Genomic DNA, 17338 nt, shown 5'->3' with positions numbered 1-17338 from the left:
CCTCATGAAGAAGACAAGAACCACAGACAATCCTTCTCTGCAGTGTGTCAAGCCTGTGTTCCAGACACACCTTCACACTTTCCTTCCACTCTGATAGTTGGGATATCATAATATTGTCCACATGGCACACGGATGAGCGAGGTGCTAGCAAAGGACACAGTGGCAATTGCAGATATGCAGGCTTTGGATAAGGGTGCTCTGAACAAGCTAACACCAAGCTCGGGATCTCTCCACATTCACCCTACAGCCAAGCTCTTTGACCATATTGACACCATGTGCCAAATTATCCAACAATGAAACGAAACTTGTGAGCTTGTTCTCCTGGGCAATCCCAAATACGATTTTGTTTGTGAGTTCCAGCTCTCTTCTTTCTTCTTTGATTATCCAAGGGTGTGAGGGGAAGTCAATAAAACAGAAACAAGCTTTTGGTGAAAGATTTGTGCTTTTAACCTTGTTTCTTTTTAAGATGCATCCATCTTGGCTGTATAGAAAAAAATGTTATTTCAACTTGCTTCTACAAAAAGTGTGAGAAAAATACATCACAGACAAATTTTATCATAAAAATTTTCAACTTATTGACAATCGAGATAATATTTTGCTGATAAAATAAATTTACGTTTTTAAAAGTTCTCTCTCACTCCACTGCTTTTAGATGTGATTGCTAATTTATATGCAGGACTTGCACACAGCAGAGCTTATCCACACTTCAGATGCACCTAAAAAATCCTGCAGGAAAGTGCTCTTGGCAGCTTGTGCAAAACCTCAAAACCAAATAACTGAAATTTGTTTGAAAATCATTATTTTGGGACTATATGCACTCAGTACTACCAACTAAAATTGTGTCTACATAAAGGAGTGTTGAAATTGATTAAAGGTAACATATTCTTCACTCAGCAAACTTCTTAATGATCTGGGTCAGATAATTGTTCTTACTCTTGGCGTTCTGCTAAGTTCCTCAGATGATTTGACATTGGCCTTTCCTGGATAATTTGTGGTGCTTTGAAGAAATAGTAGATAATGAATTCTACATTGCAATTAGATGCCTCATTTCATCCTTCCTCAAGAACCACAGGAAGCTGCTCAACACTGATAGTGAGTTAAAGAAATTCTGAACAGCTGGATATCACCTCTTCCTCCAAACACTGATCCACTCTGGGCAAGACAAGGAAAGGTAATTGCTTGCTTATTTGGATGTGTGGACAGAAGTCTTGGAGGTTATTATTATGAATTCACTGTTTGGTATCAATATCATTTTGTAAAGAAAGTGAGTCCAAGTCAGTAGACAGGGTACACCATGAACAAGTAAGGTCTTATGCCCTCATTTACTTGCCTGGAAAAAAAGACAAGGAGTTCAAGGAAGGAAATCCAAAAGGGTATGATTAAAAATGTTTAAGGCTTCCTGAAAGACTTTGGAATAGGTTTTTCAAACATATCCTGGTGTTTGAGGTTTGTTGAACAAAACAAAGTTCAAGAATGACTACTACAGAAGGCCAAACATGCATGGTCTGCTCAAAGTGCTGCCAATATTCTGCTCTGGCTTTGTGGGCTTTATACACCAGTCTCTTCTGCCTCAGAAGTATATGCATAATTTTTCCCTAAGTATTGTACCACAAGAAAAAAAAAAAAAAGAAAAAAAAAAGTGAAAATGGAGACAAAAAAGAAAATATAATCCATGATATTTTTAAAACTTAATTTTCAATTAAAATTTAATTATATTGTAATATAATACCAAGAGTACAAAGAGAACTTGGAGTTGAATGCATAGACCTTTAATGGCCTTTTAAGCATCCTGGAGTATCTGAGACACCTGCACGTAATTTGCCAGATAATATAGGACCTATGTGAGACTTCCATCTTTCTGGAACAAGCAAGTAGGAAGGATATCTTGAAATGATGCTTAATATAATTTTGACTAGTAAATTTCACCCCTTTTTTCTAGGATTACACTTGAAAGACAGCTACAGATAAAGCTCTTCTGTGTATCTGTTCTTGTCTGATCTCTACCATACAAAGCTGCTAAGTAGCTTTACTGTTACAGCTTAGTAAAACAGTGGAAACAGAAGTATCCTATTTTCTTTTCATTTTCCTAACTGGCAGGAGGTACATTATCTTCTGAAATTCTGCATAGATGTATTGTATAGTTAATATACTTTAATGACAATTCTCTACATTAAATAGAGGCACTGATTGGTTCACTATAGAAGTAAATGTAATTTTAATCAGCTGGATACCAACCACTCTACTGTCATGTGACAGAAAAAATGAAAAGGCTAGGGAGGCTCCAGCTGGGGCTTCTCAACCAGAATGCCAGTTATGCGGAGACTCTATCCATCTTATTTTTCCAGGACGAGGCCAAAATAAGTCAGGAGAAGAAAATGTAATATTAGTGATATAATATGATATGCAAGTTCATGAAGCACTCCATATTTTTTAGCCTGAGGAGGAGAAGACTGAGAGGGGTTCTTATCAATGTAAGCAAGTATTTGAAGGGAGGTGCCAAGAGGATGTAGCCAGGCTCTTCTCAGTGGTTCCAGCAATAAGAGTGAGAGACTATGGACAGAAACTGGAACATGGGGAGTTCCACCCAAACATGAGGAAGAACTTTACTGTGTAGGTGACTGAGCACTGGAACAGGTTGCTCGGAGAAGTTGTGGAGTCTCCTTCTCTGGAGACATTCAAAAGCCACCTGGACACAATTCTGAGTACAGTGCTCTGGGGGACCCTGCTTGAGCAGGGATGAGGACAAGGTGGCCTCCAGTGGTCGTCCCAACCTCACCCATCCTGTGATTCAGTGTGTGATGTACAACTGGCATTCAGATTACACAGTTAATTATGCTAGTGTGCTTTCTTTAAAATGACATGCTGAGTATGTCCCAGGTAGAGGGATATGGGAAAGAGCACATAAAAGTGTATTTGCATCTTTTGAAGAACTGCAGCATTTCAAAAGCTGTTACAATGTAACGCAGGTGTTTCACTGTGGTTTGTAAAAATGCTGGCATCAAACATGTATCAACCAAATTGGTAAGAGAAACATTATTCTCCTACAAAATTTGCCACAAGAAAAACATCATAAATCCATATCAAAACTAAGAAGCAAATATCTGAATTTATATAGATTTGAGAAGCCAGAAGTAACAGAAAATGAAAATTTAGCAACTGACCAGATTCCTTTTGACTCAAGGGGAAGTGAAACAGTGCAAGATGACAGGGAGTCCAATTTTTGGACAAGATAACCTTGTTGCTCTATTGGGTAACTCAAGGAAAGGAAGTGTTGCGATCCATTTTCCAACTTTTGGGTTTGACTTCTAAATACTACTAAAACTGAAATACTTTCTGAACCAAATATTTATGTTCTTGTGGATAGATCACTTCTATCATGCAGGAGACAGTAAATACTGTTAAGCAGAGGCCTGGGCTTTATTGTCATAGATGGATCATAGCACAGCTTCCTATATAAAATTGTCAAACTCAATAGAAATTTAAGTCATGTACACAGTACTATCCAAATGTAGAGTTTTAAACCTATTTTTAAGAAAAATTGTTTTCCCAAAGCCATATGAAAAAACTAAGATGTAATGTTTAGGTAAGATATGATGAAACTATCAGTAGCATGAGATCATCAAGAGACAAACTGAAAGCTAATTTCTGAGATGTAGCAGGATTTGTACTAATAATTTTCATAGTCTGCACACATCTTCAGTGTGCAGATTAACATCCTGTGTGAAGCATCTGGCTATCCCAAAGACTCCCTGGGTAGTTCTTGCCACAGAATTGATCGAACTATACAATATAAGATACTTAAAAATAGTCAGTAGAAAGTGTTCCTTCAACTGTGGAAATGATTGTGTTGGGCAATCTTATGCAGATAGAATATCAAGGAAGGATATGCTTCTTATTTAGTTTGAGGTACTCAGAGTGATGGATCATGCCCATGCTGGAGCAGTCACTCAGGACCATGGTTCAGCTGACTGTAACAACTGAACAGAACAGCCCTTTAGGGAGTGTCTCCTGATGCAGTTGAAGGTGCTGCAGGAAGGACCCTTGCAACAGAGACTCTCATTACCACCCAGACTGCAACCAGCCTGCTTGTTTATGAAATCTGTTTTTCCCACCCTATGTCAAAATCCATCAGTGTCTGTGCTTCTTTGCACGTTCACCAATTCTCCAACTGCAAGTCAGTGTCAGTCTAAGCCTAGATTGTGTAAAATATTGTCTAAATTTGAACAGGCTGGCTCAGCCTGAGAGAAATGCAGTTGTTAATAAGGTGCTTTCCCTGGGCTTATGGTATTGCTCAAACAGGAGAACAGACCTGGGGGAGTACTATGCTAACACAATTAAAGCACTTCTAACATCTGTGCTGGCTGCTTAGAGGTAGACTGAGAATTTTTTCCATACGGTTATTCTCTCTGAGACATTAGAAAAGTAGGGCTGCGTTTTCTTGCTTTGCAGGAATTTTTCCTTTCTTTTTGCACATAGGTTTTTACTGCTTTGGCTTCAAAGAAGCAGGACTACAAGGGCAAAAAATGAGAGCAGATTTAGTCTACCTAAATTAACTTCATTCCTTTTCTTCCCTAAAAAAGGCAATATTATCTTCCTAACACCATCTCAATACCATCAAATTATTTGTCTTGATAAACCCCTCTTCACATAAAAGTCTAAAGATAGAAAGGTTTATCAGTTTTGGTGAAATTAAGCTCTTATATTTTAATTATTTTTAGTGATGTATTTCTTCTTATTCTATATCTTTACTCCATATTACTCGTGGCAGTATCTTACCAAAGAAAGCAGGCCAAGACCTCTGTGTTTAAAGATAGGAATCTTGGTTAATTTAGTGCCGTGATAGGCTTGGATAGAGACTGTTTATTCTTTGCAGCCAACTTCTTCCACTAAATTTAAGACTGCAGAATGCTATGATAGGGGTTGTTTATAAGAACCACTGTGAATATCTTCCTGTGATATTATCATTAACATCAATGAATGTGTTTATCTCCCATATAAACTTGCATTGAGTGAGAAGAACAATCTTATTTTATATTTTATATTTTATATTTTATATTTATATACAAAATATATTTTATATGTTGTGTATATAAAAAGTTTTGGAACACTAACCTTGGTTGTCACTCCAGATAAAATTGGAATAATATAAAACTGAGTAAGGATGATAAAAATACAACAACAATTAGGGCAAATCACTGTGCCATACCTATATCCCTGCCTCTGTGACAGCATTGGTTTTCAGTTATTTTACCTACCTTATGCTATTTATTAAATAACCTTCTTCAACAAAGGGGAGAAAAGTTCCACATGGTGCAACTATATTCTAAGTGATCTCAACTATATTCTAAGTGATCTTCAGTTCCACTACAGTGCTTTCTCATATAAGAAAGTAATTTCTGGTCTGGATTCATAAAAGAAGAACAAAATAGTCTGCCTATTTTCTATCTTCAGCAGATTTCCCAAAAACAGTCTTGAGTTACTCTGATCAGAGTCCCTAACCTGCCCTTTCTCACTAAATAAGGAGCATGAAACAAAAGAGAATGGCAAGAGACTCTCACCTTATGGGGTAAAAAAGCAATTTTGCTGTCAGGTAGCAAGTTGCTCTATCCAACTGGAAAGCTACGACTAAAAAGGAAAATAGAAATTGGGGTGACAAATATTGAAAGATGAATCCTTACCCTTGAGGAACTGGTCTGTATGGAAAAGCCTGGCAGTGGAGGATCTTAAAAATTTTAGGCTTACGCAATTGCTATGCCAAAGGAAAGGCTCAAAGGTTTTCCAAGAAAAAGACAGCACAAACCAAAAGCAGCCAATGGGTTCATGAATCAGGAACTTTACGGCAAGTTTCACTCAGAGGAGGTGGGTGCTGAGGAGCTTCATTTATCCATGGCAGTGGGGAGCTTCCAGCTCCTTGTAAGACCAGGATGCGCACAGTGAGGGAGAACAGGGTGGAGCTCCCTTTATCCAGGATTGTAAAGATTTTGCAGATGCCTGTAGAACCCTGATAGTGTACAGACCGGGACTGTGTGTGTTTTCTTATCCTTAGGTCAATACCCTTTCAGAAACTTGCAACACTCTCCAACGGAGTGTCAGAGGAGGTAGAGGATAGGAGAGTGACATGGTCTGGTTTCACCCCTGTCCAAGTACCCAGAAGTATCAGACAGAAGAAGCAACAAAGGAGAAACAGCCACTCCCCATTGCCGTGGGCATCAGTCCCTGCCAGCCCAGGCAGCCATCCTGGGCCTCCTGTGTCACCCATGCCCCTGTGACACAGCCACCGCCAGCATTCTACCTGCAGTGACTCAGCCACTGGCATCAAAAGGGTTGTGTCTGGAATTGGTGCTGCATCACTGTGACATGGCTATTCTTTTTCACTCTTCAATAGAGAAAAAAAAATTGATGAATAATCATTACGGTAAGATCTGGGCAACTAGTAATGCTAGGGATGAAAATTAAGTAGCTGTAGCAGAAAAATAAAGGACAGCTGCTCAGCAAATGTAGAAAGAGAATTAAAAGAAGCAGGTCCTACCTACTGCTCACTTTTGAAGATTTATGGGGCACTTGCTGCTGAGATTTGTAGGTTTGAAGACTAAAATTTGGAAGAATGATGCTTGTCAAGTTGACTGAAGGTAGTATTTTACAGTTTTCAAATTAAAGACACCAAACACCAAAGCTGCATCTACGAAAGGATGACACTGCTGAGGAGGCTTCATCATGCAATTTCATTTCTTTCCCAGGAATGCATCAATGATTTTGACAGAAACTCTCATCTTTAGGCATTGCTATATACTTCAGTTGGACACTACAATGAAATACATGAATTAGCTTCCTTGAATCAACTTGATTCACTGCAGGACATTACATTATTTTTAATTTACAGGACAAGAAGCAATGGCTATAAACTGCAATAGGAGGTTACATTTAAAAAAACGAAACCCTTTTGCACTGTGAGAGTGACTGATCACCGACACAAGTTGCACAGAGAGGTTTTTAGAGTCTCTATCCTTTGAGATATTCAAAAGTCATCTGGTCATGGCACTGGGCAACCTGCTCTAAGTGAACCTGCTTGAGAAGGGGGTTGGATCTGATGAACTCCAGAGGTCCCTTCCAACCTCAATGGTTTAATAATTCTGTGGTCTTTGGTACATGAAAACAATTTCTTTCCCTGTATGTAATTATTTAATTATTATTTAATTATTTAATTATCAATTAATTCGTATTTAATTATTAATATTTTAGTATTTAATTATTTAATTATTATCCTTAATTATTTTAGTTTGACAATTGTTTAAATATAATTGAGAGTAAGGAAAACTGATTATGTGCAAAAGTGAGATGACCTTTAAGTAATCAAGTTCAAGTGCAAATTATAATAAACTTCCAGTAAAATATGACACATCCTTTAAATGCTTCAACTTCTCTGTTTGCCAGCTGTACCTACTATTAACATTCAGCAACAGGCAAGCAGAGAAGTGGTTGGAAATTATAGGATCCTGTTGTTAGAGATAAGGTAGAGGAATATTTAAAACATACTCCCAGACACCCTTAAGGATGCAGTATCCAGCTCACTCAGCTGGCATGTAGAATGTTTCTAGTTGGTGTCTATGCCCTTCCCTGCTGTGGTTAATATTGATCTGAGAGCAGACACTGTTGGCAAGGTTATTCTCCTTTCATCATTGTTTTCTATCCTTTGCTTCTAGGATGCCTTGTCTAACTGTGCCCAAACAATTGCTGGGTTTCAAGATGCTCCAGGTATTTTGGCTCCTATTGACTGTACTTTGTACATTCTACACTAGACAAGGCCAGAAAATGCATTAAGACAATTACTTGTTGTTGTTGGCTACTATGTAATGGTTACACAGTAGACCCTGAGAGCTCATGAGATTAGGTAAGAAAGTGTGATGCTTCCAATGGTGTGATGAATCCATGATGGTCACTACCTTGTCAGCCCATTGTTAGTGGCAACATAAAATGATCAGTTGTTTTATCTCCCAGCAAGTATCACAGACTTTCATTTTCTTTTTTAGTCAGATTTTATTTGTTTTCGTCAGGATGGGGTAGGACAACTTTTAGAAAAAACAACCAAAAATAGAAATGAGAGAGCAAGCACCATCCAGTGCTTTACTGCCATTCTTTAGTTGCTTCAGTTGTGTTACTTTATCTGTTGCTGGCACATGCAAACAGTCCTTGGGAATGTGGTTGCTGCTCAGGAAGCAACAGTTTTGTGAAAAGTCACGGTAGTAATAAAATACGGTAGATGTCTTCAAAGACGCAGAGAAAATTGTTTCTGCTATCCTGAGAAATTTATGATCCTATAGAGTTGACCATTGCAGAGTTGTACTGATTTGAGAGAATTTTAAACATTGCTTATTGGTGTACAAAAAAGGTAATAAAGTTTCCAGAAGGGTGAGGGTGGGACAGAATATAGACAAGAACAAAACATAACAGAAACCACAGAAACCTACTGAGCAAAGATCTGTTTATTTTGGCTTTAATTGGATTCTCATTTTCCTTCCAATCTATGGATAATCTGGCTGTTGAGATAGTCTGAAAGGAGTGGCATAATTATATCACCAAAGGCTGTGACCTGCTTAAATCCTCCCTCCTTCCACTCTTCAGAAACTGGTGCTCTTTCAAAAGGAAATGGAAGAGAAATGGGCCTGTCAAGATTTAATGATGCAGAAAATAATAAGGAAAACATGTTTTAATTTGATAGTCTTTGTACTTTACACGGGAAATACAAAAAGGCAAAAGGGATTTAAAAGATCACCTTTAAGGCATCCAGTTCTAAGGTTTCAATAAACACACTGTAAAACAAGCTCTTTGATTATTTTTCTAGCTCCCAGAGAAACAGCAGGAAAATCATGAGTACTGTTATAAGATGTGAGTAAGAAGCAGCACCCAAGGAAATGAAAAAAATATTAGAATTGTTATTATCTATGCTTACAATAGAAGTATTGCATAGTAGATAAGAACACTGGAAGGATGTTTTTTTCGTATCTTGCATTATATCTTTCTGAACAAAACCCCTCTGTAGACAACAGAAGCTTCTTCTAATAACAAAAATGTTGGCTGAAATGAAATTCTTGACATACCAATCATTCTCAGCAGCAAAGCCATTTTTCATATAAAACATGCTTTGGAGTAGCCTTTAATGAAGGTCTCAAACCAACTCATGTAGCTTATTTTCTCAGGGATGGGAGTATTCAAACAAATTTAATAGAATATCTGCCATAGAGACAACACAACACAAATGTGCCCTGCCAAATCAGATTATGTATTTTTAAAGGACAAAAGGGTTCACTCTTCCTTCAAACCTACTTGAACACACATTTTTTTTAGCTAAAATGGATGATGGTTTTGATTAAAATTAATTGCCCACCGTGAAGAATCCTCCCACTGCACCATGATCAAGGAGAAAGTTTCCAAAATAAACAGGCTTCAGACCAAATGCTGTGAAAGGAAACTTTTTCCTCCTATAGCTACAGCTTCTCTCTACTCTAAAGGAAATTTTAAAGGCTAACATAACACAGTTGAGTTACTGCTTATATAATCTGTTATCTTGTTCTCTGAATTCATTTGTTATTATAACTTAGCGGGAAATTTAAAGTGATAATTTAGGAGTAAATTTTCGAAAGTCTTCATTTTAGCAAAGCTAAAAGTGAATTTGGTACACGTTCTTTGGAATGTCCTCAAGGCACTGCTTTGCAAGAGTACAGTCAGCTTATCTGTGTTGTAGTTAAATCATAATTTATAATCCAGAAGATGACAGCAAGTGTAAAAGACCATATTAAGGATCATGTCTTTGGGTAAAAAATCATCAGTGGATGAGATCCCACTACTTTTTCACAAGGAAGGAAGGAAAGAAGGGAGGGAAGGGGAAAGAAAGAGAGGGAGGGAGAAAGAGGGAAAGAAGAGATGGAGAGAAGGAGAGAAAGAAAGAAAGAAAGAAAGAAAGAAAGAAAGAAAGAAAGAAAGAAAGAAAGAAAGAAAGAAAGAAAAGAAGAAAGAAAGGAAGAAAGAAAGAAAGAAAAAAAGAAAGAAAGAAAGAAAGAAAGAAAGAAAGAAAAAGAAAAATAGAAAAAGAACAAAAAGAAAGAAAGAAAGAAAGAAAAAGTCTAATCCAAACAAATAAAAAACCTGCTTTGATTTCTACACAGATAAATAAAATGCCAGATTACACCTCAGATAGCTCCTAGAAATTCACAGGAAAAGTTGACCTATATATTCACCAGCCACCCTGGAACAAACAAGCTGCACAGAGTGATCTTTAGGTTCAGCTTCATTTTCTGTCAGCGGGTGCTTCAGGAAACACTTGAAAACAGGAAAAGGAAAGTAGAAAATAGAAGTGGAAGGGGTTTTGACTTTCCATCTAGTTCAGTGGTTTTTCAAAGAGACAGAAATTAATTCCATTTACCTCATATTAAAAAGTAATTAAAATTTTCTATATTTCTTGAAAAGGAAGATTTTAGCTTGTAAACTCTAGCTTTGTTGTACCATGGGTCTCTCAGAGAAAGAATACCTCTGTGTTGTCTTTCTAGACACTTCAGCATTCCTCTGGAGGGAGAGAAATCAGCAAAGACATAAAGAAAACTGCCTTATAGCTTGAGGCTGTAAGGGGCACCAGGAGACAGCATTGACAGGCAGTGCAGTGCACGCAAGAGTAGCTGCAGCCTCCTGACTGCACAGCATTCAGGAAGCTGTATTTGTCTCATAAAGCAACATTTAACGTGATCTTTCCTCGGCCTGTTGTTAAATAATAAAACCACCATTAAGACAAAGTAGTAGGCCTTTTAAAGACAGGGAACTTAGGCCAGTTGTAATGATCATGCCTGACTAATAGATTGAGGTATACAGGAAGGGCAGCAGGAAAGAGTGGCAAAAGAAGCAGAGGATTATGCAGTATAAATCCACACAAAAGGGACCTAAAAATTCTAAGCAATTTAAAAGGGAAAATTGCTTTGTGTCACATTGCACTTACATTTTATGCTGGAAAATAAAACAGGTCTCTGAAACACAACAGTTGGCTGTAGCTTCCTGAGCTGAGGAAAAGAGCCAGATGTCTTATAGACAGGCAAGCAGCTGCTCTCCAGGCATTTGATTGCTATTTTATATCCAATATCTAGCTCAAATGTGCCACACAGCTATCATTTATTTATATTGCATGGCTCATACTTACAGGTTAGAATCTGACTTTTTAAGGTATTGTTACAAATTTCTGTTCAAGCCTTCTTCACCTGCCCTCTTTTATATTCCATCTGTCCTCCTAAACCAGAGAACAAAACAATTATGTTTGCCTATTTAATAAAATGTGTAATTCAAGTTCATATTCACCTTTATCTAGCATATTACTTCTTATTTGGTTTGTCTATTTGCAACCTGTTTCAAAATGTAAAAATATCTCATGTAGATTTTTCCTTCAGCAAGTTAGTTCAGTCCCATAAACTACACCCATTTATTAACTATTCTTCTAGTTTGAAAAATGCACAGAAAGACATTGAAAAAAAAAAAAGGTGAAGATTCAAGCCCATTGCACAAATTGCTATGTAGGCCCTGGATAGCAGGTTCATTATATGGACTTCATCTCAGAGGAACAGCCTGGCAGGCTGCAGACTTGTGGAGGTCATGAAGGTTGTGGTGGATGTGCTGCTTTTGAACACCTGCTGAAACAATAAATAGACTTTCACAGTTGTGAAAAATGTATAGATTTCCTCAAAGACTTTCATAAAGTTACTGAGTGTTTCTGATTCTTCTTCTAAAAGAAAGCATCAAAATCTGGAACAAAATGGTATAAAACATCTGCTTGCTTTGGAAATTCTGGTTTATAAATGTCTTTCAGCTATACTAGCAGCACAATTTGACAGTACCTTAAATTTCAGGGTCACATGACACCAATTCATGATAGCACTTGTTCTCATCTGCCCACCAATCTGTCATCTCTGATTAATTTAACATCCCAACCTCTTAAGCAGCTTCCAAATGCTTCCAGATTTAAAATGTTAATAATAAGACAAATTTAGAGGAGTAGTCTGCTACAAAATATATTTCTCCATCTTCTTATCAAATGTATGTTTTTTTTTTCCCAAAGTCATCCTGTTGTCTTGAGGACTTTAAATGGAGGATTTAATGTGATTTATTAATGCTAAATCCATTTTTAAGGCCCTAGTTTGTTAGAAAAGAAACCCATTTCTGACTTTTAAGGTTGCGGTGGATAAGGTAATGCATTATACAGTGACTTGGTCACATAGCAGAAGTGGTGTCTCCCATTATAGCATTTTCCTATTTCCCCTTTAGAGATGGACTTGTTTAGCTGTGCTGCAACTCAACCATCTTTTTGAGAGAAAGAAAGTAAATCCAAAATTTTTCCAACATAAGCCATAAATACCTTCAAAACGTTTCTGAAAACATTTGTTTTACATTATAGTTCACAAACAGAACATGCTCCAACCTGGTTTGGAACAGTAACACTCCAGATATCAGCAATACTCTAAAGTTGATCTCATTTCTGTTACTATGATATAGATGGGAAATGGCAGTGGCACTGTTGTTCAAAATTTCTTATATTTTTTTGAGTGTATCTATCTGGTGAAAGGCTTTGCTGGAGTTTGGAGCAATCTGCCCCAGTGACAACTCAGCTATCTATTACTGAATTGCACTGTGAAAACATTTTTAATTGTCCCACCCTCTCCTGAAAATAACATTCGGCCATAGTTGCATTTTGGGGATTAGAATGCCTGGAAACAGACTTTGAACCAAAATCTGCTTCCAGAAACTACTTACTGGCAGGTCTGGATAAAGAATATAGTTATGGAAGGTGATGGTAAAGAACTACTCAAGGACAAAAACTGAAACAGAAAAAAAAGAGTAAATTCTTTACAAAAAGTTTTAAGTAGTTCTAGTAGTGAAATTGTACAGATTTAAAAAAAGGCCATTTGCTTTTCAGCAAATCTGAATCCAGTTCTAAGGCCCTCTTTGTAATGTGACACTGCTACTCAGTAGGACAGTTACAGGATGCTACAACTCCTATGCAGGACCAAGCTACTTCATAAATATTGGAATAGCATGTTTACCAAAGAATTGACAGTTCTAAATTTAAAAAGTTTAAGATCTATTAGATCGGAAACAAAAGGAGATAGGGCACAGGTTGCTCATGAGGATATCTGCAGTCTGAGGCATCACAGGATCTCACCAATGCCCGGCACCAAACTGCGAGGGAGGTGGGGTCGAACCAGGGCAGGCAGGGAGCCCAGGGAAGCTGATTTCTTTTCTTCCAAGGTACCACCACAACACAGATGGTAAGTGGTTTTTTAGGCATGCATGTTTTACCAGCTCATGCTCATCTCATTGTTTTCCATGAGTTCCTCACTCCTTTTCTGAAAAAACTCACAACAACCAGATGAGGACTCTAGTCCAGTGCTTGGATAGGTGGCTGTTGTTGTCCAAGTGCTGATCCACAGACTTTTTCTTACTGAATTACCTACTTGTTTTCCTCACATCTCTTCTCTAAATTGTCATGAGTGCTCTGAGTTTAATCTGCTACCTGAATTTCCTCCTAACTAGGTATCATTTGCAAATATATAGGCTGCTGCACTTTTCCATCAGGCAAGTAATTGAAAAAATAACAACTAATTCTGGAACAAGCACAGATTATTCCTGAAAAAACCCCACTCAATATATTGCCGTAGTTTGATTTCTTTCCTCTGCAGCCTTTTCATCCAGACCATATGTTCCCAGCTTAGTTACAGGAGTGTTCTAGGAGACAGTGTCCAGAGACTCACTAAAATCAAGATGCAGTATCCATTGTTTTCATGAAGCGATATGAAGCATTATCCTGTGACAGATTGAGTTTATTTTGGGTTGACATGGGTTTTATTGACCAGTCCTTCCTCTTTATATGCTATTTTGTAAATGTTCATGACCAGTATGTTGTTTTGTCCACTATTTCTACAGGAATTGAAATTAATTCTATGTGTTATCATTTTTATCTCACTCTTCTATTTCTTTTTAAAGAAAGGCACCTTTTCTCTTCTGGATTTTCAGAATATCATTTAGCCTAGCTGATCACAAAATAGTTCATTTGCATGCATAACTTCAAGTGTTTTCTTTCCCCTTTTAAGTTCTTGTCCTCTATGTCATGATACTATCTGCTTACAACTGACCTTTTGAGTGAAAAAAAGGAGCTGCACCTGTCAGCTTTCCAGGCATTGTTTGCTGAAGCCCTCCACTCTCCAGAGAAGTGGGCTAAGTCTTTCTTTAGCTTCCTCTGCCTATTGGTGCACCAACATGCTGAGAAGCATGCATCACCTATGCACCACATGGTTTCACTCTCTGCTTTTGATTTTCTCTCTTTAGTCTCACATGTTCATCCATTCATCTTTCTTTAAATTTTTTTCCTTGGTGAGTGATCTACAGCTCTTTCCCTTCCTCCGCACTGTCATAACTTGCAATTTTGCATAGTTTTCTTTTGCATAGTTTTGCATAAACTTGCATTTAACATAGTTCTTTTAAAGATCTGCCTACTGCACTTACTCTCTCTCAGAATTGTCTCCCACAGGATCTCAGTTACTAGTTCTCTGAATTCCTATAATCTGCTCTGCTGAAGTACATTGCATCTCTTCCTGTTTATCATGAATTTTGCTGCTTCATCATTGCTCAAGAAGTGCCCAAGTTGCTTTTAACTGTTACTTTTTCCTTTAGGTTTTACCAAATTAGGAAAATAATATTGGGAAGATGTCATCTCTGCATTTTCCAACTTCTACATAGAAAATTCCACTAAAACTTTTCAAAAATTAGCCAATGCCTGAGGGCAGCTGTATTCCTTCCCAATGTGCAGATTTTTTTAAATCAAAATATGCTGATGGCACTGAGTGCTGGCATTTGGATACTCTGCTTACAAAAGGCTCATCAGGTGATTTTCTTGATAGTTGTCTGATTATTGACTCCCATCAACTCCCAGGATATCAACACTTTTTGTCCTTTAAATTGTACTCAGAAATAATGAGACAACTTTTGAGCCTCTTATTATTAACCTCAGAGCAAGAGATGCCTGAGTGTACATTAACATATAAGGTAATATCCATGTCCTTTTCTCTGTCTACATGCCCCGGACAAATTCCACTGTTTATAATAATGTTCCTGCTAGATGAATCATCCTGTCAAGTCTTATTAGGTCTATTAAGTCGTAACTTAGAAATGTATTTATACTGCTACTTCCTCTTGCTTTTTCTCCATGCAACTGCTGTTCAGACATTCCAGGGACAGAAAAATGAACCTGATTACAGAAAACAGACTGAGACTCCTAGAGAACAGCAGACATCTGGCTCTAAGAGACATGCAGAAGAGAAAGAATGTCTGGTGGCATTCTCTTGTATTGAACACTTGTGGAAGAAAGCATCACTCAGGCTCCTGGATACTCTTCCCCCATTAAGGCCAAGAGGCTGGTGGAAGCCACTGCGCAGCACCCAAAGCAGAACCTGCTGCAATCAGTTCCACAGACAGATTCAGTCCTTATGCCTACTTTTAATGCCTGTTGTTCAGAGTTTTAGCGATGACCCAAACCGCTATATTAAACTGTTCTCCATCTGAGAATGATACAAAACTTTCTGTGAAGAACAGTGAGAAACATCTTCTGAAGATCAGCATTAAAGAACTGGCCCAAAATCTCTGAAAGTGTTGGATCATCCAGTAACCTGAAAACATCTCTGATGTTAATTTATGATGAATCTTAGAAAAATCAGAAAAATCTCAATTATTCAAGAGTATTAATATTGTACAAGAAAGATTAAAGAGATGACAACAATATTTACAGGTTAGCAGTTTGCAAGTGATATAGGAATAATAATGGAAAAGAAGGATTAAGAAATTGATAGAAAAATGAACTACAGCACTGACTGTTAGATGTCTCACATATGTTCATGTATGAAAAGGACACATTAATAACCAGGCAATTCTTGTAAATGAAAAGAGGCTTATACTGGATAATCCTAGGTTCACAACCTGTTAACTGTGAGAAGAAGCTAACTGAACTTTTTTTTTTTTTTTTCTGGCATAATCTGGTGTGATTTGAGAGTCATTCTGGTGACATCAAGAGGGTGAGGAGATTCAGCAGGGTAAACCACACCAAGACTGAAATCAATATAGATTGAGCAAATCATATTGCAGATTAACGCTTGGAGCATTCCTGTGTCACATGATGGTCCTTAGCACTGAGGGGAAATGGAGATATTGGCCTGACAAACAAGTGACTCAGAGTAACGGAGGGATTTCATGTCCCTTCAATAGTTTTCAGAGAGGAAACCAGCTGTAAACCCAGTCTACAACAGCTGAGAAAGGAATCACCTTCCAATCTGGAACATTGGAATGTCACCGGTCCTTGTACCAAATGAAATGCATGTTATGTATGTTTCCAAATAGTGAGCTTGTTTACATGTTAGGAATAACACTATTTTGAATAATGTACATGGGAAATGTAACTAATAACTTCCTCTTAAAAGTAAACTTGAGAATGGATGTCATTCATAAAGAAATAAAGATGCATATGGAGCAAAGCTTGCACTCTGCCTTCCAGTGACAGTTTTTTCAAATTCTTTAGTGCTTTGAAAAACAAATAAATGTTCTGCATTCTTTGAGAGTATTGATCTTGAAACAATAAATTTTTTAAAAAATCTGTAATTCTGTAATGTTGATAACAATTCAATAGTTATACCTCACAAATGTAAATATAGCATTTTATAATTAGTAATTTTTCATGTCTGGGAACTGCTACTCACAAATCTTACTGTATCTTTCAAATTATCTGTTGGAAACAACCCAAACTTAGCATGCTGGATTGAATTATTTATTTTAGAGATAAATTTGAAATAAAATATTGCTAAAACAGTCTCATTTTATTCACTAGATGCTACCAATTATATCAAAAGTATAGTAAGCAGAAAGAAATAAAATATTATAGAAATAAACTGTTTCTTTCCACACTCAAGACATTTGAAATACCTGTTAGTCATAAAAGGTTTCTGGTGAAGTAAAATTTCAGAATGTCCTGTCGCTGCTTGGTCCAATTTATAAGTTAAAATGCATCACTTGCCTTTCACTCTCTTACGTGTGCTGGACAGCTGGTGAGCAGGAAAACATACAAAAAAAAAAAATCTGCTAAAATATCTCCCAGGAATTCACCCTCTGCTTGTGGAGGTGGCCTCACTCTCACTCTTTGGCTGACTCTGAATGCAGTGTTGCTGGAAGGTTCTGTAGAAAAGGTATGAAAAATGCTTCTATCTTAGGCAAAACAGGACACAGAAGACCTGACCACAGCCTTTAGGTTTTTGGTGATATATATATAGAA

The 17338-nt window shown here is 37.3% G+C and overlaps 2 long non-coding RNA genes across 2 annotated transcripts; one reads left to right on the top strand and one right to left on the bottom strand.

Annotated features, from left to right (window-relative positions):
• The first annotated feature begins 920 nt into the window (after window positions 1-920).
• Window positions 921-16654, top strand: LOC136358388 (uncharacterized). The gene is made up of 2 exons (XR_010743077.1): window positions 921-1171; window positions 15247-16654. It is a non-coding gene; the product is annotated as an uncharacterized lncRNA (long non-coding RNA).
• On the bottom strand, window positions 8463-9193 carry LOC136358387 (uncharacterized). Its single transcript, XR_010743076.1, has 2 exons — window positions 9096-9193; window positions 8463-8630 (listed from the first exon to the last, which is right to left on the bottom strand). It is a non-coding gene; the product is annotated as an uncharacterized lncRNA (long non-coding RNA).
• Window positions 16655-17338: the final 684 nt, after the last annotated feature.

Source organism: Sylvia atricapilla, chromosome 3 (assembly GCF_009819655.1).
Source record: "Sylvia atricapilla isolate bSylAtr1 chromosome 3, bSylAtr1.pri, whole genome shotgun sequence".
Lineage (NCBI taxonomy): Eukaryota > Metazoa > Chordata > Aves > Passeriformes > Sylviidae > Sylvia > Sylvia atricapilla.
This window is presented reverse-complemented; position numbering and strand designations above follow the sequence as displayed.